Source organism: Miniopterus natalensis, chromosome 1 (assembly GCF_054644295.1).
Source record: "Miniopterus natalensis isolate mMinNat1 chromosome 1, mMinNat1.hap1, whole genome shotgun sequence".
Taxonomy (NCBI): Eukaryota; Metazoa; Chordata; class Mammalia; order Chiroptera; family Miniopteridae; genus Miniopterus; species Miniopterus natalensis.
The window spans coordinates 195,210,033-195,230,909 of NC_142081.1; positions in this window are offsets into that span (position 1 = coordinate 195,210,033).

Genomic DNA, 20,877 nt, shown 5'->3' on the forward strand with positions numbered 1-20,877 from the left:
AGTGGCCTGTGCCAGGTTGGTGACCTTTCTTCGTCGCCCTTTAATTGTTACATGATCTTCAACAATTCCCTCACCGTGGCTGAGACTCAGTTTCTCACCTGTGAAGCTGGGAGGTTCTATCTTCCCTTCCTACCTCTCTAGATTGCCTTAAGGGTTAAACGATGTTATAGATGTGAAAGTGTTTTGCGAAGGCTAAAGTGACATTTTATTAATATTATCATGATTATGCTTGATCGCTAGCATCGTTTGAATTATGGATGGAGTGGCTGGGCTTTTTATCATGTGGCCCCAGCCTATCTCATCAGTCCTCCGTGGCATGAGGAAGGCACCCTGACTGCAGGCGAGTCTGGAGGTCTGGCTCTGTGGCAGGGACTTGCCCTGTGTTTATTGCTTCCCTTCTTTGAACTCTAGGTTTCTTGTCCAGCTCGACCAGAGGATTTGTCTCTGTGCCCTGATGAGCCTCTTTCTCTCTTGCAGATTAATCCATGAGACAGAGTGTCATTTCCAGGGTCCTCAGTATATTCCTCTAGGGCAGATTTTAGAGTAACTGACCTCTTCAACATCATGATAATTCAGCAAATCCAAAAGAAGACATGTGTCCCCTGAGGTTTTATTGGAGGTAAAAGCACAGAGATTAAGGCTAGGCTCGAAGCCCTCGGTGTCCAGGCAGGAAAGAGTGGTCATATTCTTGAGATTCCTCTAAGGGCCACTGGTAGTTATAACACACCTCCCCCTCTAAAAAATAAAAATAAACAAATAAAATATTGCAGTGAATTGCAATTATTGGTGTTTCCCTGCCCCGATGGCTATGAGCCCTGTGGAGCTAGGAAGGGACTCCTGTTTGCATTGAGGGCACTCAGCCCAGAGCTTGATCCAGACTGAATGTTCCAGCTTGATAACTGGCGTGGATGAGCAGGGCTACTATGAGCATCTCCAAAAGACTATCCACAGGAGGCAACACAGGCTGTTACAGAACAAAAAGAGCTTTTCCACCAACACTAGCTAACAGAGAGAAACACTAGACACCGAGATTTGCAGTGGAGAAATATTGGCTATTTTATTGGTGAATGGTGCCGCCCAGGAGAACAGAAGGTAATCTCAAAAGCCTAAACTCCCTGACATCCTGCAGGCTACACATTATATGGGGCAAAGTCACAAGACACAGTGGGTTAGGGGCTTGGGGTTGTGCTAGGAGCTGATTGGTCAGAGGTGAGGTCAGGGTAATAAATCATTTCCTCAGGTCTTGAGGTCAGCTCTGAGGTCTACTCCAGGGTCCCTCTGTCCTGTCTCATGGGAAACTAACCAGGGATCGTTCCACCTTAGGACCCAGGAACTGAAACTTAACTTGGGTCAAGATGTTATCTCTTTCCTGCCAGAGGTCCAGGCCTTGTGACCATTCATCAGGTCCAGGCTGCTGTTTTCTGCTGCCTCAAGGGATGCTGATTATCCAGGAAAAAGGCAAGGTCTCTGAGGGTGTGTGTGTGTGCGTGTGTGTGCGTGTGTGTGTGTGTGTGTGGAGAGAGAGAGACAGAGAGATAGCAGAGAGGCAGACACAGAGACACAGAGACACACACACACAGATGATATCTAGAGCTAGGATTTAAAACTCAAGTTAATCAAAGTCATAAGTATGCTCAGTTTCAAGGCCACCCTGAATCCTTACACCAACCTCCTCCCCCTTTGGTACACATGGCTACCTCTGGAATTGGGGTTGCCAGCAACTGGGTCAACCAAGCAGTAACTCTGAGCCAAAATCATCAGGTTCCTACTTTCCTCTCTTCAAAGAAGCTACTCTTCTCTGAGGACTAGCGGAGAAGGAGAGGAGGCTCATGAAGAGGGAGGAGCCCCGGCCAACGTGAGATCTTCCCCGAAGGCATGCCTGTGTGTGTTTGATGTCTGTCCTCAGGGCCCATTGGGAAGAAAAGGGTGCGAGAAACTGCTTGAGCTCCTCACAGTGAAAGCTCCCCTCCATCTTATTTCACCCTTCAAAGTCTCATCAGCAAGTTGCTGCTCCAAGAAACCTCCCTGAATTTCTTGATTTCTCAGCTGGACCTGCACCCTCTTTTTCTCTGAATCAGGAAAGCACTTAGTGTTTGAGGTTCTTGGAGACAGTATGGCGGGACAGGGAGGATGCTGGCTTTGAACCAGATGGACCTGGTTTTGACATCTTCCTGTGCTATGTGCTTGCTCTGCGACCTTGGGAATATTATTTATTTATTTTAGCCCATTTTGCTTTTATCACTAAAGACAAGGTACTGTCCACTGTAGGACTGTTGAGAGCACTAGCAGAAGCTATATGTAGATGCCTGCTTAATTATTATATGAAGAGGGTCTTGTAATATTAGGCCTAAATTTAAACCCCCTCTGGGTAAGACCTCAGGCCAGCTCCTTAGCCTTTGGACACTTGGGTATCTTCTTTCTGATAACATAAAGTCTGTAGATTGCTTGTAAGAAGCAGTGGAAATGTAGGTAACATACCTTGCACAGTTTCTGGCACCTGGCAGATGCCCAAATATGACTGCATCTCTCTTTGTTTCTCCATGGTATGGTTGTTGTGTTTCTCTCTCACTCGTTAGCCCTTTAGACTGCAAACTCCCCGAAGGCTGGGAGCTGCCTACTGCTTGGCATCCTCAATATGTTTATGTATTGAATACAGGAATATATATAAACATGCAAGTAATTAGCTCAGAATTATTGGGGAGTAAGGGAAATAAATCCATGAGTGGCTGCCCTATCATATTTAGAATAAATTAACATGTCCTGAGTGGCACATGTCCTCCTTGCTTGAGCCCTTGCCTGTCTCCCTCACCTTTTACCTTGCTGTTTCCAGCCCGTCTCACCACTCCAGCCACACTAGTCTCAGGGTGCCTACAGCAACCAACATCCTCACAAAATCAGGACACTTGTGCTATTTTCTTTTCCTGGAATGTTGTTACATGGAATCCATAGGGTTGTTTCCTTCTTACTCTTTGAAAGATCCTGTCTTGCTGAAAGATCACATCTTCAGCAAGATCATGTCTTGCTGAAAGATCACGTCTTCAGATTTCTCCAGGCTATGATCTCTAAGTTTGACATTTTCTCCAATTTTCTTTTCCTCACTAATTTTTGTCTTTCATATCACTTACCAACATGTAAATTATAATAGAGTGTAATTTTGGGTTTTGCTGCTTATAATTTTTGGGGTTCAGAAGAATTGCAATTTAGTTTTAGAAAAGTCCCTGAGCTTCATGCAAAGCTCCAGGGCACCAGGGCAGGATCAAGTGACCTAGACTAAAGTCATCATTGACCCTACCCCTCTGCTTATGCTGACTGATTTGAGGATCTTACATATTCAAATCAGGACAGTGTAGCCCTATGAAACTCAACTGTGGGCCATGGGAAGTTATTGGGGGAAATAACTTCCTCCTTTGTGGGCATAAATCAGGAAAGATGTGGGGCTGGAGCTAAAGTAGGCATTTTATAGTGAAGAAAAAAAAAGGGGGATTTTGTGTGTGTGTGTGTGTGTGTGTGTGTGTGTTATTACCATCATTTGAGTATTTGGACCATTCTATACCTTACCTGGACCTACGGACAGAGGCTTCAGTTACATAGCCAATTGTATTTATTTTGCTTATCCAGCTTAAGTTGGATTTTCTCTCATGTTATGAAAATCATCAACGCAGGTATACTGGTTGAATGTCTGTATTTCCTACTAAACTAAAGCTTTAGGAGGGAATAAATTAGATCTCATCTCTAATTATATTACTAGTGCCCAGTATATTACTAGTCATAGAGTGAGTGAATAAGAATTTATTGAATGGATAAATACAGTATACTGTCAAGCTCCCGAGTCACCCCAGTCTTCTCCAGATGTGATCTCACTTACATAGACTGCTTGGAGTGTTAAAAAGGCCTGGAAATGTTTGGGTTGGTTCACAATGGTGACAAATGTGTAATATTAAGAATGTCAGCAGATTTATAAAGATTTGTGTACCTGGCTAATCTAAGTGAAAGCTGTGTGGTAGGGCAGGTCCTGAGTTCCCAGGGTAGAATAGGAATGCCTAATGTCCCCAGAAGTCCTGCCTTTTCTGCTAAAATCACTCTGGGACTGCTAACACCATTTACAATTAAAGTAAAACCTAGGAATTCTTTAGATCTCATTTCACAGATGTAGTAAATTATGCTCATTTAATTTAAAAAAATTGCTTGGGACACTCAACTCCTTCAACTGGCTCATGAAAGAAGCATCAGTACCAGAGTGGCCAGCCAGCCCGCTACAGCTCACCTTGCCCCCAATTCTTACTGCCCCTCCTCCTTCCCCTCTTGCTTTCACTTGAAATACTCTCGTAGATGACTTGCCTTTTCCTGTCAAACACATTTTTATTCTTGGGACTGCCCTTATGCAGGCAAATATAACATGATCTTTGCTCTTAAGTAGCTCACAATTTATTAGAAGATGGAGGAAAGTCAAAAGACAATTGTAACAACATGTGAGGACTATTGAAGGCCATGGGGACCTGTTCACAGGGAGGGGGGAGTAGTGGTGACGGGTGGTCAGAGAGAAGGTCATGGAGGACTTACAAGAGGCAAAACATCAATCGAGTCCTGAACTTTGCGCCAGGCAGTGGCTACCCAAGTAGTAAGACAAGGGTTACGTTGACTTCAGGATCAAGTATGGTGGGAGCGTGGTCATCAGATGGACGGTGTAGAGAGATGAGGCTATAGAGGCTCGTGAAAGAAGCATGGTCAGGTGGGTGCTGTAGAGTGACGACCCTAACTGCCCAGAGTAATGGCTGGAGAGGACTGCGACAGGAAGAGCAGCGAGGAGGCTGTGTCAGCAACCCTGGGGTGGGGTGGGGGCTGATGAAGGTGTGACAACACAGCCACTATGACAAGACACCCTGACACTCTGATGCTTCCCTCCCCTCCCTCCTCCCACCTGCCCTCATCTTTAATGATTTCTGGATGTTCTGAAGTGGAACCTGGCAGATGGCATTTTAAGAAAAAATGACTCCACAGCCCCAGGTTCCAATCTGATTTATAGTTTTTTCTACAAGAAAGAAATGAGGGTGCAGCACCTTCTTAGGTAATTAATGATTCAACATGGCGCCTCTGCAAAATGAGATCGAAGCAGCTGGGAGCCTCATTTGCAGCTGTAAGGATTCAAAGGACACGAGAAAGCTGATTTGTGATTGTTGCTTTTCCTCAATAAAAATTAAACTGATTACAAAGAGCTGACAATGAGACAATGTCTTGCCAAAGTAATGATTCTGACATTTCCCTGAGTGTTTACCACAAATATTCAAATTTATCATTTGCGATGTTTTTAGAAAAATGGGAACAAAATATTATTTTGGTTCTGCAATATTTCCTTGCATGCATGTATATGCATGCATAATTGTCAGAAAATTAAAAGATTTCTGAGCTTGCCATCATATTCATTTTTTAATTAAGTTTTCTGTTGGGAGATCATGGAATTAAGCCCAAAGAGCTTTTATTTTAGGTATGAAAAGCATTTAGACAGTGGTAGCATCTATTTTCTGTAGGGAAGGTGTGTCCATCGTCAAAATCCCAGGGTTCTTTGGTGAATTCAACCTTTAGAGAAGAATGATTGAAAAAAACAATACTAGATAACATTTATATAGCCCTTAAAAGCTTATGGATATGACTTATTTGACCATTTTAATAACCATATTGATAGTATTACTATTCTATTTCACCTATGAAACTAGAACTCCCCTCACTTTTTGATCTTAGACAGGCCCCTAATCTCTCTGAGCTCCAGTTTCCTTGTCTGTAGGTGGAGCTGACCCTTCTTGTGTCATGGGGCTAGTGTGAGGTTAATGGGGTCCAGATAAAACCCAGCACAGCCACACGTTAGTAATGCTTGTTGATGTTATTATCACAACGACGCTATCTACACTAGGCCTGCTTTAATCCTGACTTTCTTACTTCTGGTGTTATAATCCCGGAGTCATCCTAAATCTCATCATCGCATGGTTATATGGGTCCTTCTTTCACAATGCTCCCTACCTAACATTTTCTTCCTTTCATTCCCTCTGCCATGGGCTTTATACACATCCACCCGCTTATCTAGCCTTCATCCCACCATCATTTTCATTTTTGTTGGCGTCCACCATGACATTCTGCGGATCTTCCAAAACATTACCTTAGGTTGTATTACTTTCCTGAAGAATTTTCATTGTTTACAAAACTAAGACGATATCTCACCCCTGCCACTCAAGGACTCCTTTATCCAGCTACCTTCTAACTTCTCCCTAAGTGTTTCTTACAAATGTTAAAATAACAACAGCTTTCATGGATGTAATGTTTTATAATTTACAAAGTGTGCATGATATCCATATGTCATTAGTAGGAAACATGAATTTCACCTGCCATAGCTATTAGAGGCATATTTCATTGTGTTACATTGGACGCACTATGGCTCTGCCCAATGGGGAAATGCATTTTATCTTATATTCATGAAAAAGTGACTATTTTGTTCATTTATTGTTGACACTATTACAGATGCTCCCCATTTCCCCTCTTTACCCACCTCCACCTAGCCCCTGCCCCCTTCCCTCTTGCTATCACCACAGTGTTGTCTGTGTCTGTGACTGTTTTCAAATGGGGTACATGCCTGTTAAAGTGTCTAAAATTCAAGGAAAGCCTTAGAATACCAAGTGCTATTAAAGATGAGGAACCACTTGACCTCTCATATGTTGCTGATGAGAATGCAAAATGGTGCAACTCTCTTAGAAAAGAGTTTGGCAGTGTTTTATGAAGTTAAGAATGAATTTTTTTATGTGGCCTAGCAATTCCACTCTGAGTATAACCACAGAGTAATGAAAAGTTTCACACATAAGTCTTGTCACAAATATTCAGCTTCATTTATAAAAATTAAAAACAGCAGCTTTGTTTGTAATAGGTCAAATCTGGAAACAACCCAAATGTCCTTCAGATGGTGAATGGTTAAGTAAACTCTCATAAATCCACACAATGGAATGCTACTGAGCAGCAAAAAAAGGAGCATACTGTTGATTCATACAACTGTTTAGATGGCTCTTAAACACAGTAAAAGCCAGTCTTTAAAAAAGCCAGTCTTTGTTGTCTACTATATAATCCTGATCATTTAACATTCTCAATGTGCCAAATTTATAGAAATAGAGAGCATATGAGTGGTTGTCAGGGAGCAAGGGAAGGCATAACTTTCAGAGGGTGCATTAGAGATTTCTGTGTGATTGAACAGTCCTGTATCTTAATCTTAACAAATGAGTTCATGTGAAAACTGGCAAATTTTGAATATGGTCTGTAGTTTAGTTATGAGTGTGGTGTCAGCTGTTATCATGGTTATAGAAGATGCCATCATTGGAGGAAACTTCATAAGGACTCAGGGACTTTCTATACTATTTTGCAACTTCTATGTTAACCTAAAATTGTTTCAGAATTTTAAAAATTTTTCAGAATGTGAGAGAGGTACTTAGAATGTTTTCAATGCCATAACAAAGACTAAAAAGACAAATATGAGAGGGTGACCTTAACCCTGGTCTCTAATGACACAGTTTTGCTCCTGACAATCTTTCCCGATTCTTCCATTGCTGCCCTTCTGAATCTCAGCCTTCTCTTGATTTCTTGGCTGCAGTCTCCATGTGAACTGAGGACTGAACCAAGGTAAGCAAAAGCTTTAATAATTTCTCTGTCTTTGTTGCCTATGTTAATATTGTGTACTTCTTCTGAAGTCATGATTTTTGTCTCCTTGGTGTTCAAATGTAGTCCTGCTTTAGCACTTTTTTCTTTCACTTTCATCAGGAGTCATTTCAAATCATTGCTACCTTCTGCCAGGAAGACGGTGTCATGTGCCTATTTTAAGCTATTGATATTTCTCCCACCAGTTTTCACTCCTCCTTTCTCAGAGTTTAGCCCAGGTTTTTGAATGCTGTGCTTGAGTACAGATTAAACAAATAAGGAGATAAAAGGCACCCTGTCTGATGCCTTTGCCTGCAGGAAACCATTCTCTCTCTATATTCTGTCCTGACAGTGGCTTCCTATCCACAGTGCAGGTTACACTACTAGACAATCAAGTGCTGGGGGACACCCATTTCTTTCAGAGCAACCCACAGCTTTTCATGATCCACAGGCTCAAAAGCTTCACTAGTCTGTAAAATGGACTAACCTGAAATTCTTCAGAGCATCTTCCTTTCTTGAATCCAGTTTGAACATCCAGCATTTCCTGCTCCAAATAAGGTAGACGCTTTTGCTGCATCACTTTGCCTATGAGGGAAATTAGAACAATGGTCCTGTAGTCCGTGGCATCTCCTTTCTTGAAAATTGGGATGTATATTGAATGTTCCCAGTCTGTAGGCCATTGTTTTGTTTTCCATGTTTGTTGACATGTTCTTTTTTATTTTTTACATTCTTTTTAAAATTTTATTTCTCAATCGAAGTTTACATTTAACACTATTTTGTATTACATTTTGGTGTACAGGACAGTGGCCAGACAATCATATACTTTACATAGTGATACCCCCAATATTTCAAGTACCCATCTGGCTCCATACAGAGTTGTTACAATATTATTCGCCTTGCACCCCATGCTGTACTCCATGGCCCCATGACTATTTTGTAATGACCAATTAGTACTTCTTAATCCCTTCACCTATTTTACTGCCTCCCCAGTCCCCCTCCCCTCTGGTAACCATTATTTTGTTCTCTGTATCTATAAGTCTGTTTCTATTTTGTTTGTTTATTTTTTCTTTAGATTCCACATATAAGTCAAATAATATGGTATTTGTTTTTCTCTGACTTATTTCACTTAGCATAATACCCTCTAGGTTCATCCATGTTGTTACAAATGGTAAGATTTCATTCTTTTTATGGCCAAGTAATATTCTAGTGTACCACAGCTTTTTTTATTTGCTCATCTATTGATGTACACTTAATTTTGACGGCCTCATTCTCTGCAACTTGAAACAATTCTATCCATATCCCACTTACGCCTGATGATTTCTTTCTTTCTAATACTTTCAGGGAAGCTTATACTTCACTTTTTAGAATTACAGGCTCTTCCTCATAGCAATCTTCACAGGTATCTGTTGCTCTTTTGTCTCTTCTGTATAGATTTTCAGTGTACTATTCACACCTTCCCTTTATTTTCTTCTGTTTCCTTCCAGTTTACCTTGGTTCATGCTTCATGTAGTCCATGTTCCGACTGTATGTGTTATACAGCACTGTTCTTTCCTTTCACTTTTGTGCACAGCAGCCTCTAGACATCCTTAGGGTTGTGTCTAGTTGTATCATTAGCAGCAATGCTATTTGCCAGTGTTCTCTGTTCTCTCCAGTAACTGTTTGGGTGCTTTCTGACCTGGGAATTTCATCTTTCAATACTAGCTCATATTTCACTTTGGACTGTGTCGTCATAAGGTTTTCAAGGCAAACCAAACCAAACCAACAACAACAGTAATAAGAAAAGAAAATGGGGCTGTGGTTTACCATTGTCTCCTGCTGTGAAGTGTGGGTTCAAGCCAAGTGTGCTCAGGTTGGTGGTGTACAATCACCAAACACCTACAAAATGTAAGTGCACCTGTGGTTGAGGGAAATATTACCCAATAATTAAAATTGTGTGACAAGTACAACACAAGAAACAGCATTGGTGATTTGCAAACATATAACAAGGGAGCTGATCAACTCTCGATGGCTAAACTAAAATCAGAGTGATGTAACATAAACACAAAGTGAATTACCAGTGGTTGTAGAGGACAAACATGTTATTACCAGGTGCAGTGAAGAGGGAGAGCTTCAAAGTGGAGGTGACCAATGGATGAAACATTCAAGAATTATTAGTGTAGAGACCATGGAGTTGTACCCAGAGCTCTTCTCAAGAGAATAGGTAATGTATATAGTCAATAATTTTGTGATATCTATGTGTGGTGCCAGTTGGGGTACTGAAAATATTGAGGTGGGAACACTATGTAAAGTATATATGATGGTCAAACTACTAAGTCTTACATCTAAAACCAATACCAAATAAAACTAAAATAAAATAATTTAAAAATAGATCCTGCTACAAAAAACACAGTGAATTGACAACTTCCAGCTTCCATACGTTATCACTGAACTCAACCATGATTCCCAGCCAATGACCAAACATAATAGGGTTTCTAAAGAAGGGCTATTTCCTCCAAATGTGAGACTCCTCCAATGAGCAACCTTTGCTCATGTATCCCATTGACCTGGTTGAGACGTTCTCGGAGTAGCACTGTAGATGAGCCTTTCCTATACCCCAGCTTCCTTCCTTCCTTCTTTCCTTCCTTCATATATGCAAGAGCCACATCATGATCTAAAGGCTCTTATACCCCTTACTCCTGCTCATGCTTCCTTTTTCCCGTCACTGGTGTTCCTGTGAAGATTTATCTCCCCAATAAATTTCTTGTACATCTAATCCTGTTCTGGTGTCTGCTTTATAAAGAATCAGATACACAGGGTTTCTGAGTGATTGATTTGGTTAATGGATGGATTAATCAATATAATCACAGCTCTGCTTAATTTGATGCAAATATTCACACTCAAGTGTTAGCCATGTGTGAGATCTTCCTTCAATTCCTTAAGAATTGAGGCTGAAAAGCATCTAGAAAGTGCAAAGGGATAGAGGAACAGTTATACTGAAATCATTTGTGTTCTGTTTGAGCTGTGGCCTTGGAGAACCCTGTCCTGCTTACCCTCAGATTTCTCTCAGATTTTCTCAGGCCTAATTCCATCTACCTAAGAAGCAGAATCTGGCTCTTTTCTCTATGGACAGTTGATACCCTTAGAATTTTAGATCCCCACCCCCCCAGACTTGGTTCTATATCAGCCACTGAAATTCAGAAGACATCTTCTCCCACTGTCAACCTGTTCATCCATCCATGAGTTATCCATCTGTCTGTCCATCCATCTGTCCATCCTTCCATCCTTCCATCCATCCATCCATCCATCCATCCATCCATCCATCCATCCATCCATCATCCATCCATCATCCATCCACCCATCCTTTCATCCATCCATCCTTCCATCCATCCACCCATCATCCATCCATCATTCATCCATCCATCCATCCATCCATCCATCCATCCATCCATCCATCCATCCATTCTTTCATCCACCCTTCCTTTCTTCCATTTAATAGACCCTACCTGAGTGCTTGTAGAAGAGAGAGTTATTTAACTGCAATGAAGAGAGTAGACTTTGGGGCCCTGTATTCAGATCTCTGCCCCACCACTTATGTTGATAAGACTTAATTCTTTGTGATTCATCTATAAAAAATGTAATAGAATACATATCCTATAGAGTTATTGTATAGATTTAAAACATAACACATATAAACATGTAGAACAGAATCTGTTGTAAGTATTTTAATTCTATGTGCCATGACCTGTGCTAGGATTTGCAGTGCAATAGTTAATAGAAGAGACATAGCATGTGCCCTCAAGGAACTTAAATCTTAGTGGAAGAGACAGAAAAGCAAATAAATAGCAATTAAATACTTTTGAGTAGTATTGAGTAATACTTTTGCTATAACAGGGAAGGGGGTAATCAGCTAATATGGTGCTAATTAAGCTGGAAGCTCAGGTAGCTTCTCTGGGGAAGAGCAGCTCTAGAGGAGACAAAAGCACTTGCAGAGCCCCTGTGCCAGGAAGGGGCTTAGGATGTTGAAAAAACAAAAACAGAGCAAAGTGTGCTTGACAAAGAGGTGCCTCCTAGGACTCTATGCTCATGCACATTCGAGACATGCTCTAGGCTGGCTCCTGTGTGCCAGCTGAGCATTTTGGCCCAGCTCTCTGCTGGGATTGGATAGTGTTAGAGTCCACCTGACTTTTGCACGCTGCAGCCCCACCTTTTCCACCAGGTCATTCTCAGGTATTTTTGCAGTAATTGCTATGGCTATTCCCTGTTTATGATCCAACTGTTACTCTACACCTGTTCCTGTGTTTATTCAACAAATGCCTCTTAGAGCATCCAAGTTAGAAAGTAAGAGCATAAACTCTGGATCCAGTTCCCAAAGTCCCCACCATCACTTGACCTTGGTCCAGCTACTTCACCTCCCTGTGCTTCAGATTACTCATGTGTAAAATGGGGATTAAAAATATGTTCTAACTCTTGAGGCCATTGTAGCAGTCAATGGATTAGCATAAATAAAATAATACGATATTTGACAGTATGTAAATGTTAGCTGTTATGACCATCAACATCACCATCATCATTATTACATAGGCTTCTGCTATTACTTTGGACTCTATTTTTGAAGGCCTCATTGGTGTTTTACTGTTTCTTACTGAGCTTCTCCTTTCTTTCTACTCATGGGAAGTCTCCCATTGACTTCCCCAGCTTGAGTTTGGGACCATGGCTACCTCTCCCTATCAGAAGGAGAAAATTCATGGTGGCATTGGGGATGCCCAAGTGTTCACAGGCTCTCACATGTACTCATCCAAATGCACCCTCTATCTTTGTGACTCCTCAGTGCCATCCGTGGTGGTGCATGTTCATTCACCATAGACTCAGTCTCTTGCTGTGTTGATATTCGTCCTCATGCTCTGTGGTAAGTGATAGTTTTAGGAAAAGCAACTGGCATTTTAAATAATCATGATCTTCAGTAAAGTGGCACTAATTTTTATGCTTTCAGCTACTGCTCCTCTTCAAGGCACAAAGCAACCCGACTTCCTTTCCACTGAAGAGGCTGCTAATGTGATGACATCCAACCATCGGCTGCCTCCCTCATGGATACTGGCAGCTGGGGTGCTTTCAGTATTCTCCGTGGTTATTGTCCCCTCCCCATGCACTCCTCTTGCAGATTAGATTGAAATGATAGAGTTTCACTGCCATTGAAATGGGGGTTCTGCAGATTGGCAGGTATAATTATCACATTCGCTTCCCAGCATGTGGAATCCAAGTAATAGTCCCCATATTTATCTAGCGTTAATCAGGAAAGAGTTTAATGAGTTAGCGAGGGATTTGTCCAACAAGACCCTGCCTAGAGAACTTATCCAATAATGATGTTCTCACCTCTGATATGAGGTTAGAGTCTTGCCCCTGCTCTGCCTGAGAGTAATCATTATCACCCAAGGACGCCAGGCCTTCGTGCGCATTGGGTCAGCATAGAGACTGCAAAGAGGCCTGGCTCCATTCTTTCCAAGGAGATAAAGCAATGCAAGGATTTCTGTCATGAAGGGAGTAATCAGAGAATGATGAATGCAAGGAAATAAAATGCAGCTTATCACAGTTTGGGAGTTTAGTCAGTAAAAGCAGTAAGAAAGCTATACAACACAGTGTCTTGTTTTGTCTGTTTGCTTATTTATGACAAAGGGGCAAAGATCATGGATGTTTGGTGCTCTGATGAGCTTTAAAGATAATCTAACTTGCCTCTCTCTTCCCTTTCATGATGGAAAAACATCAAGTTTTTCCCACTAGCCTAGTCAGTCATTTGGCCAGTTAGGGGGAGGTCAGAATTTGCATGGAGGAAGAATCCAAGACATGAAGCAGATGTACAAGCAGCTGGCACATTTGTCACAGGTGTTTAGATTGATATTGTCACTGAGTTGGAGAGGTGGAAGGGGCCTTCAATCATATGTGGTCCAACCCCCGTTCTCCAACACCCCGAGAAGGGCAGTCAACCTGTCCTTGGATGTCTCCCATGAGGTTTGACCATCCACTAATCACAAGTCAATGATTGAAAAGCTAAGTGACAAAGCTGGGCTCACCAGGTGCTGCTCTTAATAATGGTAATGGTCATGGTGGCAGTAAGAGCAATAATAATGATTCTGAGGGGTAGGAAGCAATCTAACCTTGAACCATCGCATATTCCAGACCAGGCAACTTCCAAGGGCTTTCCATGCATCATTTTACTGAAATCTTCGCATAATTCTATAAGTCAGGTGACCTTTCTTTCTTTAGTTTAGAAATGTGGCTAAATGTCTGGCCAGTGTGGCTCAGCAGTTGAGCATCGCTCTATGATCCAAGAGATGGCAGTTCTATTCCTGTTCAGGACACATGCCTGGGTTGCAGGCTCAATCCCCAGTAGGGGTCATGCAGGAGGCAACCAATCAATGACTCTCTCATTATTGATGTTTTTATCTCTCTCACTCCCTCTCCCTTCCTCTTTCTGAAATCAATAAAGCCATATTTTTTTAAAATATGGCTTAAAATATTAATAAAACCTCTCTCCATTGGGCAGTGGTCAAATAATAGAGCTACAATGATCTGATTGCAGCTTTCTTCTTAACGACAATACCAGGCTGACTTGCATGCACTCCATATTTTCGGATCAGAAGTTCAAGAATATGCAGGAGACAGGGAGTGAGAAAAAGGGACCTGTTGTTTCTTTAGAAAAAGTCCAAAATAAACAGTGAAAGACAGTGTGTGCTCAGGCAGGAATGAAAGCTCAACTCAGAAGTTCAAAGTGACAAAACGCAACCAGTTCATTTGGATTCTCCAATTGTCATGTCTTCCCAGGAGGGTCATCACATGGCCTACTGCCTCCCTTGTCTGTTTATTTTATTTTGCTTGTAAGCTCACAGGGCAGACACCAGTGTCTTCTCTGTGGCATTGCAATAAAAGTTAAATAACACTTCTATTAAAAAACACAAGGAAGGCTCATCCCTCTTTTTGTTGGAGACCTATGCACTGTTATCCTGTCTCTAGTGTGATCATTGGTCAGCTTAAAAAATAATTTCATTTTCCCAACAAGTGAGGAAAGTGGGTAATCTGTATGACACCGAAGTTTTAAGCATACCTGAAAAGGAAAAGTGAATGTGGATGTTTCTTAAAACAATAGCTCATTATGTGCCACCCACTGTACTAAGTATCCACTGGTGTCAACTCATTGGATGCTCACGGCAATCTGCTGAAGTAGGCGTCGTGATCACCCACTGTTTACAGAGGCTGTAACTGCAGGGCAAGAGGGTAGACACTTGAACAAGGTCAGGGTGCCAGTCTAGGCAGGGCCAAGATACCCGAGGTCTTCCCTGTTAGGCACGGGAACTACAGGGAGAACGGTGTTTATGCATAAAGATGGACACAAAGCCCTTTCTCAGGAGGGAAATTCTACGGTGAGACCTGAAAGGTGGGGAGGGGCTGGGAAAAGAGCCTCCTGAGCAGAAAGAACAAGTGTAAAGGCTCCAAATGAAAAGAATTAACGCTTTCAAGGAAGAGCAAAGATGCTATGATGGCCCGAGGGGCGTGTTTGAATAAGGGGCCGAGCTGAGATTTCAGTCCATGCAGTGTGGTTTCAAGCCCCTCTCTCAACACTACACTGACTCTCAATCCTGTTGAGTATCGCAGACACTCCCGAGGAAAACAGACACAGAACTGCCCACTGATTTCGCATTCTGGAGACTTTAACACGAGCAATATCCATGGCTTGGTGGTTGGCAGAAACCTCACAGGGAAGGTAGGAAGAGTAAATGGGAGACTGAGAAGAACAGCCAGCCAGTATCAACAACTTTCTCAAAAAGGTTTTTCTCACTCTGCTGAGCATACAAGGAGAGAATACGGACTCGAGGGAGGGTCTGTAAAAGAAGAAAAAATGAAAAAGGGTGTGAATGCTGATCAGATTGATCCAGGAGACGGAGGAAGAGCCAGATAACATGAGAGAGAAATTGATTTTGTCCAGAAACATTAGTGCATGATTCAATTCTTAGCCTTTGGCTAAAAGGGATTTATGGACATCTAGGACTGGGGGGCTGTGTTCCAACCCGGTTGTCTTGTTTCTATACTGTGTCCATCCCTCACTCAAATGAAACCAAACAAATCAATACATAATACGATGCTTCTATTTGCAGTGTTTTTATTTTTTCAGAGCTCCCCGATTGATTCTTTCCTTTGTAATAATTAAATGAGATAATCTGCCAATTGACTTATTATTTCATTCTCTCAATGAGTATGTTTTACCATCATGAATATGCCAGACGCTCTAACAGACTGAGTGATAGAAAAATGGACAATATATGCAAATGATGTCTGTTCCCAAAAATCTCTCGTTCTTATGGGATAAGATACAGCACAAGTCATGGTCCTTTGCTCAATCAATGTAGTTTTTTTTAATCTGTGAGATTAAAAAGAGACATGCATGTAGATCAATGAGTCAGAATTTAACCATTTTTCAGAGCTTTTTTCCCCTTTATCTGCTGTCCCTTTCTTTTTACCTTTTCTTTTTTTGAATTTTCATGTATATATATATTCAGTCATATCTACGTTATATATTATAATAAATATTAATGTAGAGTACATCAGATGAAGGACTTTTTCCCAAATACATAACAAACATTTACAAAGCAATCAGAAGACAGATTTCTCAATTACAAATTGGGAAAATGACTTGTACAGGCAATTCACAAAGGAAATTACAGAAATGACCAACGAAAATATAGACAGGTGCTAAGGATCATCACCCGGCAAGGAAATACACATTTTAACCACAAAGAGATACCAGCATCCCCCAGAGCAGCTCAAAGTTGAAAGGCTGACCTAGGCTGTTGGTGAGGATGAACATCAGGAGGCATTCTTGTCCACTACAAGTTGTCGGGAGTGGTTGTGTATAACGCTACAACTCATTTGTAACACTGTCTGTTAGACACATATCTATCTAAATACCCAGAAATCTGCATACCTAGTTACCCAAAAGAAATAAAGAGTTAACAGCACACAAAGATTTTCCAAAAATGTTTATAGCAGCTTTATTCATGATAGCCATGATTAAAATGTTCAACACTTTGATAAATAAACAAACTGTGGTATAGTGATACAAAGAAACACTACTCCTTAATAAGATGGAAAGAACTGATGCATAAAAAATTATGAATGGATCTCAAAAATATTATCTGAGAGAAGGGAGCCAGACACAGAAGAGTGTAAGTTGTATAATTCAATTTATATGAAAGCGAAGCTAATCTATGATGACAGAAACTAGAACAGCATTTGCCTATGGGATTGGGGGGGGGGGGGGTTGACTAGAATGGGCACTGGGGGACATTTCTGATGGAAATGGTCTAACTATGATTTGGGTAGTGTGACATGGGTATAAAAATTGTCAAAGCTCATCATATTAGCATGGTAGACAAAATTTCAAGATAACTTTATAACTTGTAGCCCTGGTGTTACTCCCATGATTTTTTTATACAGCAAAGGGACAATTATTTAGATGGGACACAAACATTCAGTCCATAGCACTTTCCATTTCACAGATAGGAGATTGAACCAAGACAAGATGTTAGCTGGGCTTTGTCCCAAACTGACTCCCTCTGGTTGGTGGTGGCTGCCTGGGGCTCGGAGAGGGAAGGACTCTGGAGCCACCGATCAGTTACCTGTGTGTGTGCGCGTGGGGCAGGAGCCAGAGGCAAGTATGTACCTGTCGCCGTCACTGCACTTACCCCGTGCAGTTATCTTAATCTGCAATACTCACAACCTGCAAGGCAAGCATTTCATCTCCCATTTTACAATAGCTGACTTAAATCTAGAGAATTTATATATTTTTCCGGAGGGTACTAAAAGGCAGACCTTCTATCTGAATCAGCTTCGGTGCCTGTTTACGCTACAACTGACTTAAATTCCTCTCAAATGGAGGATTTTATCACTTCCTCCTTTCCAAGAACATTTTGAAAACTGCATATTTATTGGTCGAGTCACAGTGTTATAGGAAGTAGAAGCACAAATGAGCCTTAGAGATCATCATAATTGACTGGGTTTTTAAAAAAAAAGTATTAGAGAAAACTTTTTGTCAGTGAGATATTACTAGAACTCCAAACATATAAAATAAATAAAAACAGTTGAAGAAGACAAAGACTTCACCACTGTCACAGCCTTGGAAATATCCCCAAGAGCCCCTAGAATCCCATGGGACGTGGTGGTTTATAAACCGCTAATCGAGCTCACCTCCCTACTCAGCTGAGAAAGGCACAAATTACTTGCTGAAGGTCATGTGGCTAATAAACGGCAGGACCAGGCCTGTAGCCCTGGCCTCTTGCTTCCTGATCCAATGCTGCTTCTAATACACAGGTGTTAAAATATTTTGAAAAATCATCTGTGACTCAGACACCAGGCTCTTCTGGAATCATAACTGAATTATGTAGGACACATGAAGTTCCCTGAAAATCCCTAAGAAAACAAAGGAAAATTGAAAAACACTGTGGGATTGACGGCCAACAATTGAAATTCTTCTCAGTTAAATGTCGAGAGGAAAAGGCCAAGACAAGCACAGTTCTGCAAAGAGGAGAAATGAAAAGTCAAGTCAGGAAGCTTTACAGATGTCGATATCTGCTGAGAAGACTTAGTTCCAGAAGGAAAGAGAAGCTATGGCTACAGAGCACATGCCAGAGTTTGGTTCCAGTATAAATGCCCAGTCTGACTCTGGCTCAAGCTGGTGTGTGTTTCATGAGTATTTCAGAGGTTTCTACAGAGTTGAAGGACTTTAGAGGTCAGTGAGGCCCATCTCCTGCTTCATGCAGAGACCCTCCTCACAGCAACTGACATTCGGTGAGACCACCGACTTTCGCACCCTGTTGGACAGCTCTGAATACTAGCAAGACCATATGTATAGAGAGCTAAACACATCCTGTGGAATTAAATTCCCCTTATTTCATTTCTCCAACAGCCATTCAGAAAAGTGGACTAGTTATCTGAATGAGAAAAATGAAGTTCAGAAAGTTAGACAATTGGCCACATTATATACAGCTAATTTGATCACAACTGGAATTTGAATTCAGGTCTGTCTAAAGTCTTTCTACTGCACGACAGAGACAAATACCTGTGTTCTTCTTTTCCTCCTGGGCAAACAGCTGGATTACATTTTTCAGACTGTTACTCAGCTCAAGTAAGCCTAGGACACTGACTAATGGCCAACGTGAGCAGAAGTGATTGGAGCCATGGCGAGCCCTTGTCCTTAAGAGCACTTGTTCCCTTCCACTGATGAAAAAAGAAAGCTCAGAGGATCTTTAAGAGGATGGAGGAGAAGATACGAGTTTGTGTCCTTGAATACATTCACAGAGCTAAGCCTCTCCCCCAGGCCACAGCTCCTGATTCCCAATGAACTCTGCTTCGGATTACTAACTAGTCATTGTTTCCAGTTGTGACAGCAGAGAAAGGGCCCCAGGAGGTGTTTGGGGAAAGCCTCCTTTAGCTCTTCCAGTCAAACTCCAGGAGAAGGTAGCCATAACCACAGCTCCAGGGCTCTCCTAGCCAGCACTGTGGCATTGACCTCCTTGTACCAGGTCATAATTAGGAAATGAAGAGTGCATGAAGATTCCCCTCAGGCTCTGATGTAGTTGGCAAAAACTGTGATGGGGAGACGTGCTGAGCTGCCAGCTGCCACCCCGCAGACTGAAACACCCATTCTCCCAGGCTGAAGGACGAGCTGACAGCTCAGAGCTTGCGTTTGAGTTTCCCTCAAAAGGTGGCTCTTGGATGAAGAAATCCACCTTACCTAAGATCATAACCCCTTCCCAGGCACTTTGTTTATCCAGTGACCGGCCCAATGCTGGGTTATAAAGGCCCTGCTCCCATATAAGAATTCAGAATACTTGGGTAGGGGTATTCCAGCTCCAGAGCCACTTTCTCCCCCACCCCGTGGCATTGGCAGGAGCATTAGTTGTCACTGTATCATATCCCAATATCTCCCCTTCCTCAGTCCTGGTGCAGACACCAGAAGAATCCAAACCTTATCATTTAAAAATTTGACCTTAACTAATTATATATTTTCAGAAGCAGGCGTTAGGATAACTGAGAGACAATTGACTCTATGAAAGAGGAAGATGGTGGTATACTAAAGCCGTGTGCCTCCAGAGTATACCAAAACTGCTGTAATTTCCCGTGTGATATTCAGCCCATGCGTCTCTGCCTGGTCATGATGTGTTTAGGTTTTGTAGGAAACCATCGCTCTCTCGCAGGCATCGTGTGACCTGTGAGCCTCGTTCGTTCCTTCTTTATCTTCAGAATTATCCATTTCCTGAGAACTTTTCTGCCTCTGGTACATACTTTTTACGGTTGTTTACATCATATCATCATAGTCTACTGATTTAAATTGTGATTATCTATTTACAGGTTCTTTTCTATTAACCCAGAAAATCTTTGTGGACAAATGAGGATAGTGGCTTATCGATTTATGAACGCCTCAGTCCCTAACATCAGGTGCCCCTCCAACATGATTTTTTTCTATGTTAACATAATGAATTCACACTACACCCCTTGAAACATAAATGCCAATTGCAGTGGTTTTTTATCTACGCTGTTCACTTGTTACCGTGTTAAAAATAAGCATGTAAAATGGAAAACTTTATAAAACCCAACCTAGTCATAAAGTTGGGCAGATGACATGAATGTAAAAGTACACTTTGTCCATCTCAGCAAAAAGGGGGTCATCCCAGAAGGGTAGAGGTTGGTCTGGAGGAGGAGTCCAAGGAAAGAAATTCTCCTCTAATTGTGTGTTGAATGATCTCTTTCTCTCCATCTCCATCACTCCCACCCAAATAGAAGCTGCTGTTATCTCACCTGTGGCCTGGGCCCGCAGCCTCCTAACTGGTCTACTCACATCCTGCTTTTGCTCCATAGCCAGAATACTATTTGCACAGCACCCATCTGGTCATTTCAGAAATCCCTCTTCCCCTCTTTCTCACTGTGTACTCACCTCTCTATCCCCTCGGTCTCAGGGCCTGAGCCACGCTAGCTGTCCTAGCTTTTCCACAGGTTTCTGCTTTTGCTGATTTCTCTTCCAGGAACCCTCTTCTCTCAGCTCTGCCACCTTCGTTTGTACGTATTTATCAGACCTGAGCCTTCACATGGAAGCTTACCTGCCATCTCTGGAAAGGTCTGAACCCCAGTACAGGGCACCGCCCTCATATTCTAACTTTATAGAATCCATGATGGAGAATATGTGGTTTT